The sequence below is a fragment of the Opisthocomus hoazin genome, chromosome 1, assembly GCF_030867145.1.
Source record: "Opisthocomus hoazin isolate bOpiHoa1 chromosome 1, bOpiHoa1.hap1, whole genome shotgun sequence".
Lineage (NCBI taxonomy): Eukaryota > Metazoa > Chordata > Aves > Opisthocomiformes > Opisthocomidae > Opisthocomus > Opisthocomus hoazin.
Window position 1 is genome coordinate 108,085,314 of NC_134414.1, and position 23,938 is coordinate 108,109,251.

General features: G+C 40.0%; 1 protein-coding gene across 4 annotated transcripts in view; it reads right to left on the bottom strand.

The window, feature by feature from the left end:
• The window catches only part of ITSN1 (intersectin 1), a 141,444-nt gene extending 117,551 nt beyond the window's left edge, over positions 1-23,893 (bottom strand). For all 4 annotated transcript variants that reach the window (XM_075432445.1, XM_075432459.1, XM_075432452.1 and 1 more), the window contains exon 1: positions 23,677-23,893. The gene's annotated coding sequence lies outside the window, so the exon portion shown is untranslated. The remainder of the gene's footprint in view (positions 1-23,676) is intronic.
• Positions 23,894-23,938: the final 45 nt, after the last annotated feature.

Here is a 23,938-nt window from a genome sequence, read left to right on the forward strand (position 1 = left end):
AACAGATCAGAATCAAAGGACTCATAACCCAGCCTGATGTTCTTGGAGGAATGCAGACATCCAAAGGAATACGTCAGAGCCATCAAGTCTTTCTTGGACAGCAGTGGTGATCTGCTACCCCAAGACTTCATTACTTGCAGGCCTATACTAATCCCATGTAGCTATACTGTGCAAATCCCCATTCTTGTCTGAACTTGATAGCTGATCATTTGAAATGGGGAAAATCAAAACAGAAAAAAAAAAAAAAACAATCACGTTCAGAGTTCTTTCACTTCACATGCTCTGTTTCTGCCCCAAAGTAACAGTTATGCTAGGGGAAGGGTAAGCAGGAAGAAAAAGCCCAGAGTCAGCACAAGCGTAAGTCAAGAGAGTTCAGGATCTGCGTGTCCACCCCATTTCCCCTCTCGTAGGCAAAACCGTAAGATAAAAAGGTCTAGTAAGGCAAAGACAGGATAAAGTTAATGATATAAGGGAAGGTGCAGATGGCTCTGTCCTCTGAACTACTCCAGTGTAGGTCAGTTTGTTCTCCATAAGCATCTGCTCTTTTGAACTCATAGAGGAAAGGGATCATCAGTTACATAAATGCAGTGTTAAAGCAAAAGCAGTTTGCTATAGTGTATTTGTCAAGCAGACTTTCATAACAATGCTTTAATAGGAGGAATTACTCAGCATCTACAAGCCTTATCAGAATCTCAATAGTGTCAGACCACATCACTATTGACTGAAGTAGCCAACATCTCCCATCCATGTACCTTCTACCCTGAATTTCTTCAAAGCTCTGTCTTCCTAACTCTTTTGCATGACATCAAGAGCACTTTCAGACCCAAGAACACATACTATGTCATTTAGACAAGTATTCCTGTTATTTGCCTTCCTTCTGGCCACACTTAACCCAAGTTGATAGCAGTCATTCTCTGTGGCTTACTCCTCTATTTTTTTCTTCCAATTAGTCATATTAATTTCCTTGAGAATGTTGATGCAAGAACTTTCATCTCACGGCAAAACTCTCTGAAGAAGACCTCATAAAACATATAAGCATTCCTTGAACCTGCCCTGAACATGAGTAGCATCCCTAAGGGATGGCTAACCTCCCTTCACTCCACCAGAAGAAAAGATCCCAAAAGAATGAAGATGAATGGCAAACACTAACTCATTGGTTTTGTTTTCAAAAAGTAAAAAAAAAAAATCATTTCAAACGGAAATCACTTATCAGTGAATTGCCCAACACCACTGAGCAGCATGTTGTGAGAGAAGCTTGTTCTTTGGGGCAAGAACAAAACAGGCATTAAAACAAATCCTGAAAATGAGGATGCTTTCCTAACTTTTTTGGAAATAACTTCTTTCTTCCACTACAGAACTTCCCAGAGAAAGGGGTCACAAACACTCCACAAAAAGTTGTAGTTCCAGTTGTTGGAGGTACACTGACTAAGCAAGCACTTAACAAAATTCTCAAGATTTAATTAAGAGGATTCTCATACTCAGCTAAAAACATCTTGTTGACCTATAAAGCTACCGATGCAGCACACACCAGGAAATCCTCTGCTCTGTGGCACTAGCACACAGCTACAGTCCTGACCCTAGCGCTGCGAGGCGACTGAATACATTTGCGTACAATGCAGCGATCCAAGTACTGCATTCACTCCAGTTATCTAACACTTTTGATTCCATCACAAGCAACACATACAATTTATACATAATAAAAATACATAGCTATAAAAATAAAACATATGTAGCACAAGCTTCATATGTGTGGGTATCTACACAGAGTGCCACATCAAACAATAAAGGTTAAATCGTTTTTGTTACAAGGAAGAGTTTAAGCAGTTACATGGGGTGCAAGTCCCTGGGTGCCGGCAGTGGGGGCTGCAGGGGCAGCCTCTCTGAGGCTCCCACAGCTCCACTGCAGGGCATGGCTGAGCCCCCCAGCCAAGACAGCGACGCCTCGGGGAAAGTGTGTGTAAGAAAGGGTGAAATGCTGCCCAGCAGCGAGGCGAAAAGTGTGAGAAACAGCCCTGTGAGCCCCAAGGGAAGAGGAGGACATGCTCCCCTGTGGCCCCTGGAGAGACTACACTGAAGCAGGTGTCACCTTGCAGCTCATGGAGAGACCACAATGGAGCAGATATCCACACTGCAGCCCATGGAGGACCCCAGGCCAGAACAGGTTTATCCTGAAGGACTAGCCTGTGGAGATGTTGTGGTTTAGCCTGGCTAAATGCCAGGTGCCCACAAAAGCCGTGCTATCACTCCCCCTCCTCAACTGGACATAGGAGAAAAAAATACGATGAAAGACTCGTGAGTCAAGATAAGGACAGGAAGCGATCACTCACCAATTACTGTCACGGACAAAACAGACTGAACTTGTGGAAAAAAAAGTTTAATTTCTCACCAATCAAGTCAGAGTAGGATAATGAAAAATAAAACTAAATCTTAAAAACACCTTCCCCCCACCCCTCCCTTCTTTCCAGGCTCATCTTCAATCCCGTTTCCTTCCCCCTCCCCTTCCGAGTGGCACACGGGGACCGCGAATGGGAGTTACAGTCAGTTCATCACACATTGTCTCTGCCGCTCCTTCCTCCTCTTCGGGAGGACTCCTCACACTCTTCCCCTGCTCCAGCGTGGGGTCCCTCTCACAGGAGACAGTTCTCCACACACTTCTCCAACGTGAGTCCTTCCCATGGGGTGCAGTCCTTCAGGAACAGGCTGCTCCAGCGTGGGTCCCCAATGGGGTCACAAGCCCTGCCAGCAAACCTGCTCCAGCATGGGCTCCTCTCTCCATGGGTCCACAGGTCCTGCCAGGAGCCTGCTCCAGCATGGGGCTGCCCACGGGGTCACAGTCTCCTTCGGGCACCCACCTGCTCCGGCATGTGGTCCTCCACAGGCTGCAGGTGAATATCTGCTCCACCGTAGACCTCCATGGGCTGCAGGTGGACAGCCTGCCTCACCATGGTCTTCATCATGGGCTGCAGGGGAATCTCTGCTCCAGCGCCTGGAGTACCTCCTCCCCCTCCTTCTTCACTGACCTTGGTGTCTGCAGAGTTGTTTCTCTCACATCACCTCACCCCTCTCTCTTGACTGCTCCCTCACAGCAGGTTTTTCGCCTTTTTAAATACGTTATCACAGAGGCCCTACCATCATCGCTGATGGGTTTGACCTTGGCCAGCAGCAGGTCCATCTTCTCACAGAAGCCACCCCCATAGACCCCCCCACTACCAAAACCTCACCATGCAAACCCATGCTGGAACACAAAGAAAGGAAGGTGCAGAGGAAGAAGTGGCAGGGTGGAGCTGTTATGGACTGACACAGCACCCATTTCCCATCCCTCTGTGCTGCCTGGGGCATGGGGGAGGCAGAGGAGACAGGAATGCAGGAGTGAAGTTGAGCTTGGGATAAAGGAGGGGGAAAGGTGGTGTTTCAATTTGTCTTTGTTTCTCACTATCCAATCCTATTTTAACTGGTGATAAATTAATTTTCCCCAAGTCATGTCTGTTTTGCCCATGACGGTAACTGTTATGTCATCTCCTGGTCTTTATCCCAACCCACGAGCTTTTTTGCCCCATCTTCTCCCCTGTCCTGTTGAGGAGGGGACTGAGTGAGCAGCTGGGTGGGCATCTGACAGACAGCCAAAGTCAATCCATGACAACATCCTAACTTATTTGAAGAAACCAGTATTCCATCTGTAAATTATGCTTACCTCTTATGAAATATTAGAGACTATATCGGAAATGTCACAGAATTAGAAAAAGCATGAACAAACAAAACTATTCTGACTTCTGAAATTATTTTTATATAGTATAAATACATATAAGCAATAAAAGTATGTGTGGACCAACCCATACCAAGATTCCCAAATTTTGTCTTCTACTCATTTGACACACAACAGGCTTTAAGAGGACTCAGCCAAAGTTCTCTAAAAACAGTAACACAGTGAGTAAACTACCAATGCTACATTTCAGTCAAGGAAATGGTTACAAATTGTGTTTAAAAACAGATTAAAGAGGAGGACAGTTTCTTTTCAACTTCAAACAAGAAACATATGCAATAAGCAGCACCTGCTATACAGGATACAATTCAATAATCCTTCTTAATCTCTCTGCAACTGAAGATCACCTAAAGACAGGCAACTTTAGCAGAATATTTAGAGAACTTTGGTAATAAAACAATACAAATAATTGTTCCCAGGTGAATACAGAGAACATACCCGAACATAAAGCAGCTGACATACTGCAAGGAGTTAGTTACTGAAGTTTCATTTCTTTAATGAAGCAGAACATTTTATTTAGTTAGAGCTTTACTTGTGCTGAATTCTGGAACTCTTTTCCACGAGTAGGATCTGGTTCTCAGCTTTACAGAAAATGAAATACTTCTTTTAAAACCAACACAAAACAATGGTATGTAAATTGATAAAGGAAAAGACACCTTTTGGGGAAAAAAAAAATTCCAAAGACCTGCCTGATGTTACCTAAGGATAGTAGTACACCATTTACCACAAATATGCTTCCAGCAGACAATGCAAAAACAAAACAGCACTTTAAATAGCAGCTTTACTGGGAAGAAATGCAAATGTTGGATGAACAGAGAGTGAAGCTTCATGTGCAATTTTTCACTTAGTGATAAGGACAAACCTTTGGGCATTTGTAAAATTAAGGGATTTCCTTACCCTAGAACAGTTGCTTATCAGACAACAGTACATGTGGAGGATAAAGGCTCCTCTTACATTGTCAAGAATGAAAAAGTTGCATAAAGCTTAAATAAGGAATTAAATAAGTTAAAGCCCAATTGCTAGAGGTAATGTCTCCTATTTAAGATATGCTTAAGAACACACTAACGAACTGAAGTAAAAAGAGCTTAACTGCATATAACATACATCCCAAAGTACATTGTTTGTTTCCTTTTTCCATCAGGATACCAATTCCTCTCCAAAATGCCTAGAAGCAATTTTCACAAAAAGAGCAAAACCATTTCAAGTGTGTCCACAAGACAAGGCAACTGATATATACAATGGGATAAGAGAAATGAAAATATTTTGCAAGATGAAATGGTAAATGGTAGATACATACACAAAAATCTAAAAAAGCACATTCCAACTTATAAATCTTACTCTATATTAAACAGAATTATCAATTGACTTTAAGCGTATCTGAATGACACAAAAATTGTGTAAGGGCATGTGGCAAATTTCCTTTCCAGATGACAAGTGTGTTTTCTATCAGTTCCACGTAAATCAGTCTCCTGCATCTCAATGGAAACAGGAAAAGTTTCAGTTCTTGTTTGGAGTCAAAGATTCTTCAAATGTTAACATACACAGACAGGAATAATCCTGCTGAATGTATTACTACTGGTAATAGCGAGTTCAGAGGCAGCAACGAAATGATAAAAACAGACACACACAGAAAAAGAAGGCTTTCCATATACTTGACCAGAGTTGAGGTGCAAGTATTTATGCAACACAGGCTCCTTTAAAGCACACATACAGTGAGGTTAAGGTTTTCCTCACTACAAAGAGAGATAGGTACAAGCAAGAGTTTACTGGAAGAACAGATTTCAGTTTTAGTCATAACAAGCTGGATGTTGCAAACACTGTTTCACAGCAGCACTTTCTAACTGCTGAGCAGTTGAAGGAGCAATGGGATCACTCAAACATGGTGTTACCAAGGTCCAGGCTACAAACACTCTGCATTTCCCATGGGCTGGGAATTATTTCAAGGCTATGCAAGAGACAACCAGGGCATGCACACAAGCAAACCAACTCTAAGAAAAAAACTAGATACAGAAGACAGGACATTTTGGAAAAAGATACATATACTAAGCAGTTGGAAAAGAGGTGCTCATTCTCAGCATATAAATATTTATAGCTGATAAGATGGCTGCTCTGAAGAATTCAGGTTACAGGGGGAGTGCACCATATGCACAGGCATTTTTCATGCTTGATGTGGAAAGCAGGCTACTTTGTTATGGCCCTTCTGTAAAGGACCAAAGAACCATGTATGGTTAATAATACTGAAAAGAGTCATTCCCCTGTACTGAAATGTTTTAATACCTCTCTCCAGGATAAAAATTCCTTTCCTTAAAGGGGATAAGAACATTAACGCTATTGTTAGTGCTAATGGTTTATTTACTGTAAGTCACAAATCTGCAGCATGGGGAGGTTTATTTACTGTAGCTTACAAATTTCTCCCCTGTGGGTACTTCAGAAGTCGTCTGTTTTCAGTACCCAGTAATCAGGAAAACTCATTACAAGTCACATTACGGTTGTGGGGCTGTCCTCAACTACGAAAAAATCAAATCACAAAATTGTAATACAATGCTCTGATTTCCCAACACAATAGATCCAAAAAACCTTTCAAGTTTGATTCCAGCAGAAAGTGAAGACAGTTATGAAAACAAGCCTACTGAACTCCTTAAACACCCTCACATTTGCAAGTTTTTTAACATGCTAACTATTAATCAGTGCCCAACTACACACATAACTACAGTTCTGCTGGTATGTAGCAATACGATCCTTATTCACTGAAGTTGTGTGGTGACAGCAGGCTGATCACTATGAAGACACCCCCTGAACTCTGCATCCTCAAGAGACTTGTTTCCTCAGCAAAGGCAGGGATAGAAAAAAGTAAATGAAGAGATGAAACATTTATATGGGGAGTAGTAAAGAAAGGTCACAAAGAGGAGGGCCAACAAAGAATGAAGCAAGATAAGCCTGACAAAAGCCCAGGAAGGGCATGATGCTACAACAGACTTCACAGGTCATCCACCTCATAGCTCAAACATAGCTCATCCCTTTTCTCCATCAAACTTCCACAGCTCTTACAGCACTCGCATCAAACCTCACAAAGATTAAGCTTTCCAACTTTCACGCTTCTGAGAAAAGATCAAATACACTCGGAAGACGATGTTACACCCGTCACCCAGTGATGACACAAAACGATGATCTGAAGGCAGAACTTTGGTTTAGTATCTAACTTGCCTAGATATTAGTACATTTATTTTTTAAAGTACTCAGTAGGATTGTAAGACTCCCTCTTCATCATCCCTCACAACACAAGCCCAGAACAAGGTTCTCGTAGGACACAGATGTTGAAGAAGTGAAAGAATCCAGCCATCTTGTTAAATGTGTAAACTTTAAATTGCTACAGAAGTCACCAGCGCTACATCTCACCCAGACAGTTTTCTCTTGGTACATTTGTTGCCATGAGCTTACTTTGGTTGACTGAAAGTTAGTGTCTGTCAAACGATTTGCAGGGAACCAAACAGGGATGCCACCTCTAGAATCAATTTAAACAGTTAACTAGAGAAATCCTGGGACCAAGTCAAGAAATTTATATCATCTTCAATGAAATGAGAATTTCATGCCTAAAAATCTAACTCTAGAAAGAGAGGAAATAACCACACTAAAAAAAAAGGAATCTGTAGTGTTTAAGCTTCATAGCCTTTGTAATGATGAAACTACCTACCTTCTCTCCATTTTTAATCTTGCCATTAGTTAGAACACAAAACTATAGAATATTTCCCATTCTTCGTTAACAATCACAGCTCAAGCTCCTGAAAAGCTTGTTAAACTTGTGCATCTTCAGTGTATTATTCTCTCTTACAGTTTCAAGATTGACAGGATGAAAGACACATATTGATAATGAGCAATATACAGATACGTCTCCCAGACCAGAAAAAAGTATGTCCAGTCCTTAAGCTTAATCTCAAGACAGCTCCTTCCTTTCTATGCTGATTTGAAGTTCAGGATAAAGGATGCAGGCAAAGCTCAGAAAGATTCTGAAATAAACTGTTCACATAAAACATATGTGTACCCATATGTAGTAAGATTGAAAACACATTTGACTACATATAAGAGAAGGGATGTGACATGTATGCTACCATAATGGAGATATTTTAGTGAATTTAGTTCTCCTGATGCAAGGGACGTTTCTCAAATGCAGCAGTTCTAATCTTTCTCAAATTTTAAAAAAAAATGTTTTTAAGAAATTCTTCTGCCTTTTTGTAAGGTAGTTTTTTTTGCACTTTGGATGACCAGTTTTGCTCTCATCTTAAAACGGGACTTTACATATAGGAATCTTTTTTTTTTTTTTCGCTCTTTAGGTGCCTGTAGTATACTAATCTAATTTGACTAAGTAGTTCTCACAGGTCACTCAGTTTCCAATATCCATGAGCACAATATCCATGGCAGACATACGTCATACCCAATTCATTTATCAGTTCTCACAAATTGAAAATAGCACCCTAATAAGATTTCTTCTGAAAAAAAATATCAAGTAAGTAACATTAGTTTTTCAAGATTCTCCACTTTGTGGTCATTCAAACAGGCACTTTGTATTAATATAGCAGAAAAAATAATATTGCTGTGTAGCATAATTGCTTGGAGAAAGGAGAACCTTTTTTTATTGGAAGAACAGGAACCCACCTCACTAAAAGGATCACATCTGTAGGTCATGAATCACGTTTACATATAAATATATTTTTATACATGGGGAAAGAAATAGCAGAGATCTGTAGTTTAAGATTACAAATGACATTTCTTTTCCATTACAAATATGTTAACATATCTTCATGAGAGAACTACAGATATGAAAAGTTTGTACAATTTATAGCACAGAAGGAACACAAGTTTGCACAATTTACAGCTCACGCATGCAGTACTGGATTAAAACCCAATAGCTGAAATTATTACAGTCCCCATTCATTCAATCTACTCCAGATACTACTGTCACTTTTAAGGTGCTTTCACTCTTGAATCAGGATTACTTTATTTCTCAGTCTGGCTTGTTACAAATAAGGGCAAGTTTACCTTTAAAACTGAGTCTTATGACTCCAACAGAAGATAGCATGAGGGCCGTTTTCTGCTGCAGAGACATCATCAGAAGAGGCTTGGGGACAGCTGTGAAGGAAGCTTGAAAGAGCAGAGGCTAGCATAATTGGTAGTACATTCTGAAGTAATTTTTCAGCTCGCACTGGCTGGCTTCAGTACAGCACAGCATACTCTTAAGAGTTGGCAACTGACAAGATATTAAAAATAAACTTTGGATTCTGAAAATACATTTCTGATTATTTACCTTCTGAGTTAAGACCTGAAAATGAAAACTGGCATTACACAGCGGCATCCACTCCTTCACTGATCATTAGAGCTAGTAAGTTACCTTCTAAAATGGCAAGTAAGATTTTCCTGTAGTCACCTGTCTATAGAAGTAGTGTAGGCTACAGATATTTTCCATTAAAAATTAAGTTGTCCACATTTCATCTATTCAAAAACCCCATATACTGAAGCATTTACAATCCAACCTTCCTCATACAAAAAAAAAAACTCCAAAAAACCAGAAAAACCTTTCTCAAAAACTCAACAGTCTAGTTTTCGACTCTCCTGAAAAATACACATGGTATTTACTGGCACTTGAAATAAAAGGCAAAAGACAAAATAAACTTCTTGGAAAGAAGAGTTGGCTACTTGCAGGGGAAAGAATCTGAACTTTTGCCTCAAAATTAACTTGTCCCCCTTTCGGGAAAGAACAAGGTACTAACACTCAACCACCATTTGACATCAGAACAACGAATACACGTTTAATCAAGAACCAATGGAGGCACTAAATATGCCAAGTATGATACACAGCAGTTTCTATTGGATATGTTCAGTTCCAACGTTGTGAACAATCATGAGAGGTCCTATGAAGCAGAAGGTCATAGTAAGCATGGGACACAGCAAAAGTAAGATTGTTAATTTCCTCTGAAAACCCAGCGACAACAACTAATTATCCTAGAGCTACAGTACTATTTTCTATCACTTTTGAAGCTTCCAGAGCAGCACTAGCATAAATCTCATATAAGTCAAATTAACTTTACTTTCTCACATAAATCAGCAAAAAAGTACCCACAGAGATAAAATTACATGAACATGACTCAGTTCTCATCTGCTTAAATACTGCTGTTGACCATTTCAGAACTCAGGTACTCAAAATACTCCTTCAAATGTACAGCTGTTTTAGTGCAACTTTCAAGCAGGAAATCCCAAATTATGCAAGTAAAAATTCCAGTAAAAAAATGCCAGTTCATATGGTTAAAGGAGAAAAAAGTAGCAACAAGTAATCCTCAATAAAGCCCATCAGCAAGCATTGCCAAGAGATGCACTGACATTCTAGACTGAATAGGCCATTTACTCACACACTTCTTTTCTTTTTCCTTTTCATTTTTAATTCTCCAGTGAACAATGTCCATGACAACTGTTTCAAGCTACAGGAGTTCTACTATACAGCAACAGTTCACGTTTTTACTTTACAACCTGCTGAAAAATCTCACTAATTATTTTGACTACCATTTCTTCAATGCTAAGTACATGATGACAACTGAGAGAATAACACAAGTATCCGGGATATACATTTGTCTATGGCTCACTTAATCACTGCTTGTACAGCTGAGAATTGGAATTCCTGAGGAGTAGCGAAAAAGAAAAAACCCAGCACCTCCAGTTCCTTTGAGATACTAATAAAAGAGAAAGAATTTTGAACTAGGCCAAGCAGAAGAATCAGCATCTTCGAACTGTGCAATCATTACTCTAGCCTTTTGAAAAGTTCCTGTTGGTTTAACAGCCCAAAAATGAAGTCTTAATGGAGGCCTCAAGAAATCTGATTGCCAGCAGCCCGTACATTGTCAAAGCATGCAGTGTTAAAATCCTCAGAGAACTGAGGGTACCAAGTGGTAGAATCAAGTTGAAACAAAGCAACTGGGTAACAGTGCAAATGTTGAAGACTAACAAGAAAATGTAATACCTCAGGACAGTGTGTACTATTTACTTGTCAGGAAATACTATGAAGAAACATATAACAGAAGAGGGAGGCAAACTTTCTTGAAACAGACTGACATGTCAGAGCTAAAGCTAGAAATGACAGCTGGTGGCCAACTTAAGGCTACATAGAGCAGTAAGTTTTCTGTTTTACTCACCTATTCACTTATGTTAACCTACTCCAAAAATCGGGTAGTCTTCCATGGGTCTTTCCGGGAAATCAATTTCATTATTGACAATTAAGAAAGCTATCAGACTGCTTCTAAACTAAAACATTTAGAAAATTAAGACACAAATAAACATAGCTGCCTGAACACACAAACAATATACAGCCATTAGAACAATATGCATAGCTTACACCAAACTCCTGAGAGTAGGCCGTTCTTAAAAAATTCTGAAGGGATACAAGATGAAGTGCATGGACCATCCTGACCATAGCCTACACTTCAGGTCGATTTATTTCTGAATAATGAAAAAGCTTTGATTACATAGACAAATCCTTAAAATTTGATCTTCCAGAGGACTGCATATGGCAAAGGTTCTCTCTGTTACAGGAGAAATGATTTGCTTTGGAAAACAGCAATTTCAGGTATTAAGCCCCAGCAACATACCTAAATCATTTGTGAGTTAAGCACTATGAAGGAAAAAAAATAAACAAAACCTAAAAAGCTTGGGGGAGGATCATCGTTGTTCCAAGGTACTTAACAGCTGAAAGAGAGATCTAATTCTGTTATTGGTTTTAGTGCAAAGGTAAATGTTGCAGACCTATAACAGAAACCGTTAAATCTCATTTTTTAAATGCTTATGTTTAGATTGGCATACCAACTGAACTGATACACAAAGATGCAAGACAAAAAATGAGCCACGGCATTAAAATGCTGCAGCCTGGCCAAAAATATGAGTAACCAGATACGCAGTGCCAGAGGTCACAGCCACCAACAGCACTGCTCATGCAAGCCATTGAAAAACAGTAATAAAGAAGTCCTACAAAGAGGCACTAAGCCAGCGACATCCCAAGAGAGAAAGAACTTAACACATTTTTTTCAGTTACCTTGCCAATGACCTCCCCACTGTATCCAACCCACTAAACATTAAAATCTGGAAGAGATATAATGATTCTATAGCAACCAGCTGCTGAGATATTTTTCAAGCAGAATGAACTGAATACAACTGCCAAATACTTTCCCAACAAATTCAGCCTATTCCTAGTGGGAGGAGAAAAGTATGTTCACTGCTGTGATTCAAGTTACAGTGCAAATCTGAAGTCATTACAAAACTAGGGCAATTTAAAACAAATCAGATAACCAGGAACAGGTAAACAGACACACACACAAACTGTAGGTATGCAAGTTGCTATTACTCTGCAAGGACAGACACATTACTCCAGAAGCTTCTCCTCTGGAGTAGCATTTCCGTGAGACTTTTTTTTCCACGTTGATTACTTCCATCATCACATCACTAACAGGCCAACTTTACTAATACTTCCATGTCCCCTGTGAGAGTCTGTTAGTGAGTCTTCGGGAGATTTAAAAGTGTCACATGAACATGTCAGCTCTACAGTGGTAGCTGCACACATATGTAAGCTGGGTTCTGTAACCTCTCAAAACAAAGCAGTCATTTTGTTTTCTCTGTGCTTAGATGCAATCACTCCTGCTATAAGTCTCCTGATGTGCATATCCATAAAAAGGTCCAGTATCCGTACTGTATGCCTACAAGCACATCAGCTAAAGCATTGCTCTCAGCAAAACAAGAATGAGAGACCATGAGAATTTGAGAGCATGGTTTCCCTTAGCTCATATATAAGGCAAGGGAAATCTCCAGGTAACTTGCAAAAATAACTAAGAAAAATCAACCCTAACATTAGGTTTCTATACACTGCCCCAAGTGCGTATTCTCAGAAGACATATTTTAGAAGTCTACAAATCAAAAGAAAGGTGGAACCCACCTAACTAGGTAACCTCTGTCTGCTCCTTTTATCGCAATAAAACTTGTTTCTATTTAAATCTTCACAGAATAAAGTCTTTAATAGAGACAAAGACAAGCTGATACAAGATGGAATTATTGTTAGACTATATTCATCTGGTTTCATAATATAGTACAGGGATAACAACTGAACTCAACAGGTGGATGTTTAAAATACCCTAGTTAAGACAGGCTTTCATTTTTTCTCTTTGGCTAATTTTGTTAACTTAGTGTTTTTCCATCTCTCTTCCCCAGCTGCAGAGCATGGCTCGTGGTAAGTATCTAAGCTACTTCAGAAAAGCACCTGAGGACTGCAAGAAAAACCAAGGGCTTCCTCTTGTAGCTGGCCTGGTACCAAACTAGAAACTGCTGCTGCCATCTTAAAAACAATAATCAGAGCAAACTAAGTTTGAAAATCTGCACATTGGTATATCCGTGCTATTTGTAGTAGCCTTTTGCCCTTTATATTTACTGTCTTTTTAAACCTTCTCTAGCTACAAAGTATCTCAGGTGGAGAGTTACTGCATGTATTGTTCTCTCCACAGGCTTCAATTAACTTTTTTTTTAATATGTATTTATTTCTCCCCTCCCCCTTTTCTTTTCCTTTTTGAAGCTGGGAAAGGATAATAAAACACAAAAAACCTCCACATAAAAGGAAATGAAAACTCACAAGAATTTCAATATGCAGGCTTCCTAGGTTTCGTTTCAGTGCACAAAGTTTAGCTGAGTCAGCATTCTTGATTCATAACACTTGCAGATTTTAAAAGGTTTGTTTGTGTTGTTTTAAATAAGAGGACTAAATTTCTGCCACTGTTTTGAACTTCCCAAGCAGAATGCCTAATTTTGATTTTGAAGAAAACCATTTAAGAGATTCAGCATGATTATGTTCCCTACATACACTCAGGAAAGCCATTTTAATGTAGTTGTTGCCCTGCCCCAACTAGCCTGTACTGTGCTTTTCCTAACAAATCCCTGGTGGCTTAATTCAGGATTGCATCAAGGTAACCCAGGAAAATTCAGGAACTTGGCACCGCCACAACAAATTCCAGAAACTGGAGGAATTAAGCAACTCCAGCAGGGAACCCCATTTTCCTTGGAGCTACAGCATAACATTTTCCTGCTCGAAGCATGCAGAGCAGGAAAAAAAATGCAAAATTATTTCTGAAGCCTCATGCAGTTTCTGATTACAGAAACTTTATCATCTATCAAAACTGCCACAGGAAGAATCCTCCCTCTTACTTATACAAAAGTCCTTAAAACTCCACAAAAAAAAACCCCAAAAATACACAATAGGCAGAAGGTTTATTATTCAGCTATCAATGGAGCCTACCAAGTATCCAGAAACAACTACCAGCTGAAAAGACTACAGTCTTTCAGTCTGCTGAAATGTCAGCTACCATGTCATCCCTGGAATACGTTCAATTCCTCAAGCCAACAACTAATAAGAGCCAAGACGCCGAAAGGTCAAAGCTTCATTTCTCTTATCCTTGCCTCCAAGCAAGTGGTGAGGCTAGGAAGAAAAAAAGAAAAACAATTCTACATATTCCTACCCTTTTTAGTCCTACAGTTCTCCTCCATTCTCGGTAAGGACTCCGAAGTCTGTATCAAGACACAAGCAGGAGTAGACTGAAACTAGCTCAGATCCTACCAGTTTGTCACCCGCCCATGAAATTCCAAATTCTAATATTGAAACCTAAAGTCTTCTGCTGCAGTTTGACAAACAAGCAAGCCACAGCATAAACAAATTGTGGTGGCTAAATACTCAAGAGATTCATCACATCAAATTTAGTCTTTGTGGTACAAAGCCTGTATTCAAACTAAGAGTTAGAGTCCACAGGATCAGATGATGTTCACATTGAAAAGGCTTGCCTTCAGCTTTTTTGTTCATTTATTTCTTTTAAAGAAAGGCTTTATCAACTATTTTCAAATTTTTCTATTTTTCTCTCACAACACCAGTAGCTCTAATCTGGGGGCATTAAGATGATTTGATACTAAAATGGCTAATATCAGACACACACAAAAAATACTATGCTGCTTTTGCTAATCAAATATTCCTTTATTTCTTTCTTATTCACACAGTGTATCAAACACTACCACTTGGTTCTGGACAATCGGCTTCCAATGCAAATTTAGCTTTTAAATTCCTTTTAACTGCCCATACAAATGCTATCACCAACCAGTCCACAGTCTTCACCAGGATCTTCCCCATAGCACCACCTAAAAGTTTTCTATTAAATAAAACTTCACCAGATTTCCTAAGATAGAGGAAGAATAAGAACAGGCACCAAAGTATCAAGGTCTTATATAAAAGTTCATAGAACACATCAGGTAAGTTCATGCAATGTTTGGTTGTGGTTTTTTTAATTTAGAAGACAGCTTTACTAAGGGACACTTCTGGGTCATTACATAAGTACTCACATTTTTTTTTGCAAGTTCTAAAATAATAGCAGATTAAACCCTTTGGGTTAAACTCACCCAACTAGTTAATACAAATAAGCTAATTTTTTTAAAAGTCATACAACAGCATTTTTCAGCAGTTCAGAATAATGTTAAGGGTACTTGACTCAAAAGGATGCATCTTTTTCCCTCCTCCCAAAATAAAACCACAAGGCAAAATTGTTTTGCTTACATCATCTACAGACAGCACAAGTTTTAACCAATCCTCTCAGATATAGATGTTGAGTTTAAATGGTAGCACCAGATGTATGTTTGCGACACATTTAAGGAATCAACCTATTGCTGCATTTGACATGTTAAAGTCAGCACTGCATCTGGAGTATTTCATATTTCTGTATGACAACAGCAGATTCCAGTTATAGCGCAGAGTTATGTGACTTACAGTTTCTCCGTAACTTCTGATTGTGCAAACACGATGACTAATTAATCAAAAAAGCATGAAACTGTTAAAGTGAAAATGCTGCACCAGCCAAACTCCATTCAGATTATTCTGGTAAGAACGGTGGTAATGAAGCATGGATAACACCCTTAGCAGCTTCCTATCAGCAAGGCTGGTTCAGAGATCATAAAAGTGTAGCAGTGGTAGGAACCCACTATTAGAATGGGAGGATCCAACTATTTTAGTTCCACAGAGTCCAATATTGCCCTCTTTGTATTACTAATGCCATCTGAAGGACTCTGGCCAAACAGGAATTTTCAACACCAAGACAGACTTATTGATAATGACTCCTGACCACAGCCAGTTAGAGCTTATCAGTAATGCCAACACTACATCTAGTCAAGTGCTATAGCACACAAAAAATTAAATGCATTTGCCTTCTTCGCCTGCCCATGTCATCACAGAGTTTGGCAACATCTCCTTGAAGCAATACCATTTTTCAGCAGACACCATCTATAAGACAAACTTAATTTCTATCATATTTCTTAAAATCTGCATATTATGTTTGATAGTAGGTTGCTATTCAGGTTTTTATGAGCATATTCTATTGTTTTAAGTAGAGTAAGTACAGAACACCAGAACATGCAGAACTTCTAAGCTGGATAACAGCTGCTTTCAAACTTTGTCATTAAACACCTCCAAAATCCATGATGTCCTGCCATGAATTTAAGTGTAGATGATCTTCTCACATGAAAACGTATTTTAACACTCCTACGTTTTGAACTTTTCCTCTGAAGTTTTACAAACCAGAATTAAGGAAAAAAAAAAAAAAAGAAAAAAGAAAGACAACTATAAGCAATAGTTGGAAAAGAATGGGGAAAAACCTTTTCATATGTCTGTTTTTTTAAATTTAATACTTGCCCGAATACCTACAACAACTTAATTCCACAATACTTTATTCCAACAAAAAATTCTTCCTTCTTTGTTGTTTATTATGCTGTTTTGCAATATGAGCACACACTAAAGAACAGAGGTATTAAAATGGAATGCTGCTTTGTCAGAAAATTTTCAAAGTTTTTCAGGTAGCTCTACAACCTATTTCCAGTAGTTTATACAGTCTTTCCTTGTTGGGGTTGGCTCTTACAAACATCAAAAGAACAAAATCAACAAGCATCAAAACACAAAGCTTAAGTGGGAAAAAACATCTGCCAGCCTTCAGATAATACTGAAATATATAGGACCATTACAGTGAAGAAATACAGATATAAGAGAAAAAAGAGAAAGACAGAACAGATAAAAAGAGTGTTGACTGGTGAAGGCAAGGAGCTAAGAAAGCAAACATCGCAACAGCACAGGCAGTAGATGCACTGAAAGACCAGGTCAGAGAATTGCTATCTTAAAAAAGCCAACTATACTGGATGTCCCTGCAAAAACAAACAAAAGACCCAAACCTGAGTATCGCAGGAGTCTTATCTGTCTGCCTGAGAAAAACACAGAACTGAGTATATCCAACTGGGACTCACACGTCATTCAAAGAAAAAAATGTCAGTATTTTTCTTCAAGAAATTAAACTATTACACCATCTCCTTAGGTACACAATGAGATTACTGACATTTTATTACAAAACAGAACTCTGACATTGTCAGCTTTTGTTTATGATTCTCTGTAAGAAAGAAAGAAGCTCACTTCTCCAAAATACTCTGAAGATTTATGGAAGCTGTTAAGAGTCTTACACTGGGTAACTGAGCTTCTGTTTAAACCTCCTCACCACAAACACAGCAATCCATACAGAATCTGTACACAGTTGAAGGCCATGTAGCTGCAGGGAACTCTTCACAGGTGCACCTATAGATTGCAACAGATTCTCTTCATCTGCCGGCTTTGTATGGGTACAAGCACGTGTTCATACAGAACAGCTTGCAGAATGAGGGCTTAACAATGCAAACCTAATGTCTAAACATAGTGTAATATAACTCGAACTAGGAACTGTTCAGCCTTTATCTTCTTTGGTTGCAAGAGTGGCAGAAAAGATAACGCTACAGTTTTGATCAATCCTGCCATGACCTATCAAAAAACATGCTTTAAAAAACATAAAATATTGCACCTCACAGTTTATAGGGCAGGCCATATTCTTGTGCTTGTGAATTTGAAACTGTAATACAAAGCTAGAGCACATTAAAATGTATTTTTACAGGTACTAAGATTTTTTTAATAAAGAGTTGGTGACCTCGAAACACAAAATTAGCTTGATCGTATCATCAGTTTTCAGATTAGTCACATGAACACTTAATATATAAGCACTAAGTTTCCAAAACATAACCATAGGTGTTAAATTGTAACATAATATGAAGATAGCCATCATTGATAAGCATCCTAGTGTCCCTGCATTAACTCACCTCGACCTTTGAAAGTTAGCTATGCAGCTGACTTTATACAGCTTCTTCAGCTACACGGGCATCCAAGACTGTTTTATTCTGCAGGGACACACAGCTGAATTACCTTCCTAATAGTCAATACTGGATTTCTCCTTTACAGTTCAACCAGTAGGGCAACTAACAAAAAGTGAATGTGTATTTCATAGGATAAGCAGTTTAGAAAATGATACCTTTTTTTCTTTTCCCCCCAAGATGGGTGGTTGCTCTTTCTTAAACATGCAAGTAGACATTATTTTAATATTTTTCTCATATACTGTTTCTAGGTACTCACACTGATAGACTTAAAAGTGCTATCAGAAATCAATAAAAGTTCTTGTTTCTCCAATGCAACTCTGACATAGGTACCTCTGGATCTTAGCAGGCCTGCAGAATCACAGAAGGAATACAACAATTTGATTTAGATAACTGTTAAATTTATTGGCAAAACAATTATTTTGTAATATGTTGCAAAATTGTAATAGATTGCTTAAAACAATCACTGTCTCATTTAAGAGTAAGCATATAGTCTTTACCTCAAAATCTTAATAGGATTCTATAGATGCCTCCAATCACAAAGCAAGGTCAAAGCTGAGGAAAGCTTCCTGCTGGTAAGCTATTATACCGGCGGTCTTCAAAACCTAATAAAGTTATCAGTACAGAAACTCTGGCTGTCAGATTTGAGAAACTTAAAAGATCTGTGTTCTGTGTTACTTGCCACTTAATATCTTCAGCAAGCACTCAAACATACAGCTTTAATTTTAATGCAGAATTGTTTAGTTTAGCCCTTTAAGTCTCAAAAACTCTGTTGATGATATCTGTGGGCAGTTAATACAATGAAGGTGATTTAGCTATGCCTAACACACCATTCAGTAAGAACACATATAAATCGTAACATCAGACAGTCACAGAAATTGACTGGTGCTTTCTTTAAGAAGTGGGGGGCCAGAACAACAAGATAAAAACTGCAGTTAACTGTCCAGGATGTTGGGAAAGCCAGACTACCTGCTCACAGCATGTGTGATTCTAGCTGGAAGTTTCCACTATGAAGTATATATTCCATTAAAAACTTCACTTTCCATTGTTTTACTCTCAGTGGTAAAGTCTGGGAATTACTTTTAGAAAACATCTTGAGAAAGTATGGCTAATAGATCAGTAGAGCAGCTAACTAGTAAACTAGTTCAAAGACACTACTTCAGATTTATTACATGTGGTTTGAGTTTGAAATTTTCCAAATGCTGCAAATAAGTCCTCATATATAGCTCATTAATTATTTCATAGGTATATTTAATTGTAAATAATATTTACAGCAATTACATATGAAATCATAGAAAGCAACATGCTACACAGGAGTTTCATTATGAGTCCTCCAGAGAAGTCCCAACCATTTCAGGTGGATCTCCATGAACCCTCTTTCAGAAAACACAGATTTAAACCCAGGTGTTCTGTGTATTTCAGAAGTATATTAATATCTACTATCTACAAATTGCGCATTTACATAGAGCAAGTAAAACTGTTATCTTGAAAGGATGCAAAAATAAACCACTGTCCAGTTATTTACAGTAGATTAGACATCCTGAGCTCTAGATCCTTAAAAGATATGTAGGTAGAGAATCCCCACAGATATTAGAAGGTATTTATCAAAATACAAAGGAAAATCTGAACTCAAGACAACAAGTCCTCAGTAAAATTATTCTAATATTATTACCAGGCCTTGCTAATCTATAATACCAGTACAAGTACATTAATCCATAATGCTGGAACATATCATCAAGCCCATGATTTCCAAGGACTGCCATCACACAAAAACTTCCTCTTATAAATCCACAGTATTTAAACTCCAACTGTCAAAACTATGGTCACAACAAATGTCTTGTGGGCACACACAACCACCAGAGACAAAGAAGGGGAAGGGAGATTGAGAACTACTGTGAAAGAGAAATACACAGCAGAGATTTATGTTTCAGGCAATTAATAGCATGATTGCTTCAAAATTCCAGACGCACATTTTACACACGCAACACTCGTGGTAAGTTGACTTTACAGAGAAAAGGAAAAACGACCACTGACACTAGCACCAATTAATTCAATTACCTTAGAAACAACACATGAAAAAGGAAAATATAATATACAACGTATGTAAGTTTAATATATTTAATAGGAGAAATTGAAACTGAGTATGTACTATGTCAATTAATTTTTCTGCATCTTGACCGGTTGCAATGAAGGCAATGTTGTAAAAATGCACCCTTTGCATCAGAAATAAACAAAAACCCTTCTTCCTGGGGAAGACAAAAGGATATGTCTCTTTGCTCCAACCCCCACAAAATTATATAATGTCCATTCATTTCCTACTGTAGTCAAGAAGTTAATCCTCTGACACTCTGAAGTAGATAGACAAATTCCAGTTTCAGTCGTAGAAAAGTATTTAAGATCGGTAATTAGAAATCAATCTCTCCTATACAAATGGTGCACGGTCTACCAAGACCTTGACCACCTCTACCCCTTACACACACACAGAGCTATCTAGGGACATTCGTTCTAGACAGGTGGATTACCTAGACAACTACATGCACACTCCAAAACCATAAAATTTTTGTTTTGTTGTATGAAGGATCGGCAAGTACAGTCATGACTACTGCAATCTGCAACTAAAATATCAAGACATACCTACAATGACAATGCCACCCAAAAATAATCAGTGGAATCTGTTATATTCTTTTTTAATTTTAGAAAGTGTACTCTTTTTAAAAAAGAGGGTAACTACTTTTGGCACATATCATACAGAAATTCTAGCACCTCACAGTAAGGTTTTATGTGCACAAGTAATTTATCATTAGATCTCAGACTGGACCAAATATCTAATTGGCTACCACACCCCCCAATTTCATGCTATGCAAGTAAAAATAAAACCAGCTTACTGTTTATCGGGCATTTCAAGTTCAGCAGCTGTATTAAATACAATAGTAACACACGTTCAAAGTTTCTAGCAGACAACAGGAGCAGAAGCAATCTTCGGTTTATTTTTATAGCAAAAAAAAAAAAAAATCTGATCTCTTTGGTTCCATGCAGGCTAACGACTGCACCACCTCCATCTGAAATGTGTATTCCAAACAAATCTGTCTGCTTATGATTTAGTCTACTCTCTTACTAAACAAATCATAAAGAAGTGTTCATAGTTGATAACTCTCGATGATGATCTTCTCCCCATTCCTCAAGCCATTGCTTACATTTTCCTTAACTTTTTTATTTTTCCTTTTATTTTACAGATGGAACTCTTACACTTCTATTCTCCCTGGTGTTACCCTACTATAAACTAAAATTACAATCCATTATTACAGTACAAAGACAGACCAGAACTGGCTATTCAACATCATCACTTAGAATTCTTTAATTGCTAGATTTACATTCTTTCCTGAATCCAAATCTATCCTAATTGCATGACTGAAGGTATTAAGTAAGGAGCATGCAGACTTTCCACCAAACAGCTAACAGCAGCAAGAGACAGAACAGGCACTGCAGGTCATTGGTTTATTTTGAGACATCAGTTCTTATTTTACTGTATCTAGGCAGTTATTTCACTGAATGAGGATACAAAGGAAAATTATTAAGAAAACACAGCTACTCTGAAAAGGATCTTATCTGGAATGAAAGACAGTGGGATACTATAGATGGAACATTAGAACTGAAAGAATTAAGCGTGGTCTGTGAAGTCACAAGTGCAAAGAGCAGCCCGCTCAGCTCAAATGAAGTTTGAGCCTAATACACTGAAGAAACTGTTCAGAAACAGTTCATTTGTACGAAACATGACCCCTGTAAAGCTGCCAAAATCAGTGAGAGTGCACAAGTGCTAATCACGCAAGCTAAAATGGCTCAAGCTGCTTTGGCTTGCATGCATGCCTAAACACAGATGACTGCACATCCTAAATTCTAAACTAACAAAAAGAATGCAATTGTTTTCTTTATCTGTACTTCTATATGCAACCAGTACACCTCCTCATCATCCACAAGGAAGTACACCCCTCATTCCTGTACTTGGAAATCCGAATACAGCTGACATGCAAGACTCCTCCTTCTGTACCTCACTCCCTCAAGCAGGGCTTTGGAGATGCAGTGTGAGCATTTTAAAACAGAAAGAAGAATTCAGTAATCAATTCGCCAGTATGTTAAAAAGTATACTGTATAAAAACATAACCAGGTCATATTCATCAAGGGAAGGTACTGGTGACTAAAACAAAAAGGTAAAAAAAAAGAAAGGTAGGTTGTCTAAGTGTGGAATAACACTGCACAGCCTAACACCCTCCAGAGTCATCAGTACCTAAAATACACAGTTCGGCTTTTTGATTTCAGAAAAAATGCATGCATTTGGAGGTTGACTTTAAATATTTTGTTAAAATACATACCTATTACCTTAAATAAATATTGCCATACAAGCTCTAAACAAAAAGCATACTTTAGAACTGGAGGGTGGGAAGAGGTAGAGGGAAACAGAGTGTTTCTTGCTTTAATGAGTACCATGCTATCACATCTGGAATGCTAGTTATTTTATTAACAAGAATTATTGACTAAACAATAGTCTATAATGAACCATAGAAGCGTTTTCCCCATCATTACATCCACGCCCCACAGAAAGTTAGAGTTCCCAGAAAATACTGTTTTCTAAATGCAAGAAACCCCATTTCTTTCAAAATAAAGAAGCAGCCGAATCAGAACAAAAGACGTCCACAGGAAATATCATCCACAAAGTTGCCTGCTAATCCGAGGCAAACAGAAACGAAGGGACAAAAAGCCAGCCGCGTACCGGTTTCCTCTTCCTGACGCCCTGACCACATTCCCTCGTTCAGTCGGTCGTGTGCCCTTTTCCAGCGGTAAGGGACATGCATTCCTCCTTCCCTTCGCACCAGGGCGGACCGTACGCGCCGCAGGGGCAGGGAGCAGAGAGGACGGAGGCGGCAGGAATACCCGTCACTTCAACGCGGCGAAGGGAAAGCCGCTGCCCGCGGCCGCGCAACCCACCCCCCCCCCCCTGCACTCAACGTCCGAGCTCCCGCGGAGGACACGGGCGGCCGGGACGCGGCTCCCTCCCGGAGCGACGGCTGCCTCGTGACGGCGAGGGCTGCGCTACCGCCGGGCCAGCAGCGCACACCAGCCGCGGGGCTCTCCCCACCGCGCCGCCCCGCTTTCCTCTACCCACAAAACCGCGGCTGCGAAAACGGCACCCGCTGAACCCACCCCGGAGAGGCACCGATAAAAATTAATAACGGTAAAAAAAAAAAAAAAAAAAAAAAAAAAAAAAAGGCCAGCCCGAGGAAGGCGACCAGCGGCGCCCGCCGCAGCGCGCAGCAGCCGGCGCCGGACCCGCACCCCGCCTCACGGCTCCGCGCCCACCCTCCGGGCCGCCCACACCGGCGACGACCGCGGCTGCTGAGGGGCGACGAGGAGGAGCGGGGCGCCTAGCTCCGCGCCGGGCACCGGGCGCCTGTCAGCGGGCCCGGGCACCGGGACGCGCCCGGCCGCCGGCACCGCGGGGGCAGAGGCGCCGCTGCACCCCCCCGTGGGTGCCCGCCGGGCGCCGCTGGCCTGGGGCGAACCGTCGCCCCTCCCTGCGAGGGTCGTTCGTTCGTTCGTCCCGTCCCCCTCCACCCTCCTCCTCCACCTCCCCATCCCCTCCCGCCGCCGCTGGGCAGTACCTCATATCTGCGCGGGCCGGCGGGCCCTACTCACACCCATGGCGACGGCGGGGGGGATGGAGGAGCCGTAGCGGCGTCCGCCACCGCCTCCGCCAGACGCACCATCCCCTCCCGCCGCCTCCTCAGCCACCGTCTGGCGGGCGGCGCGGGGAGGAGCCCTGGCTCGTGCTCGGCCTCGCAGCCGCCGTACTGACGCGCGGGCCTCGGCCTCCCTCCCGCCCCGCCCCCAACCCGACAGGCAGGTGACTACCGCCAATCAGAG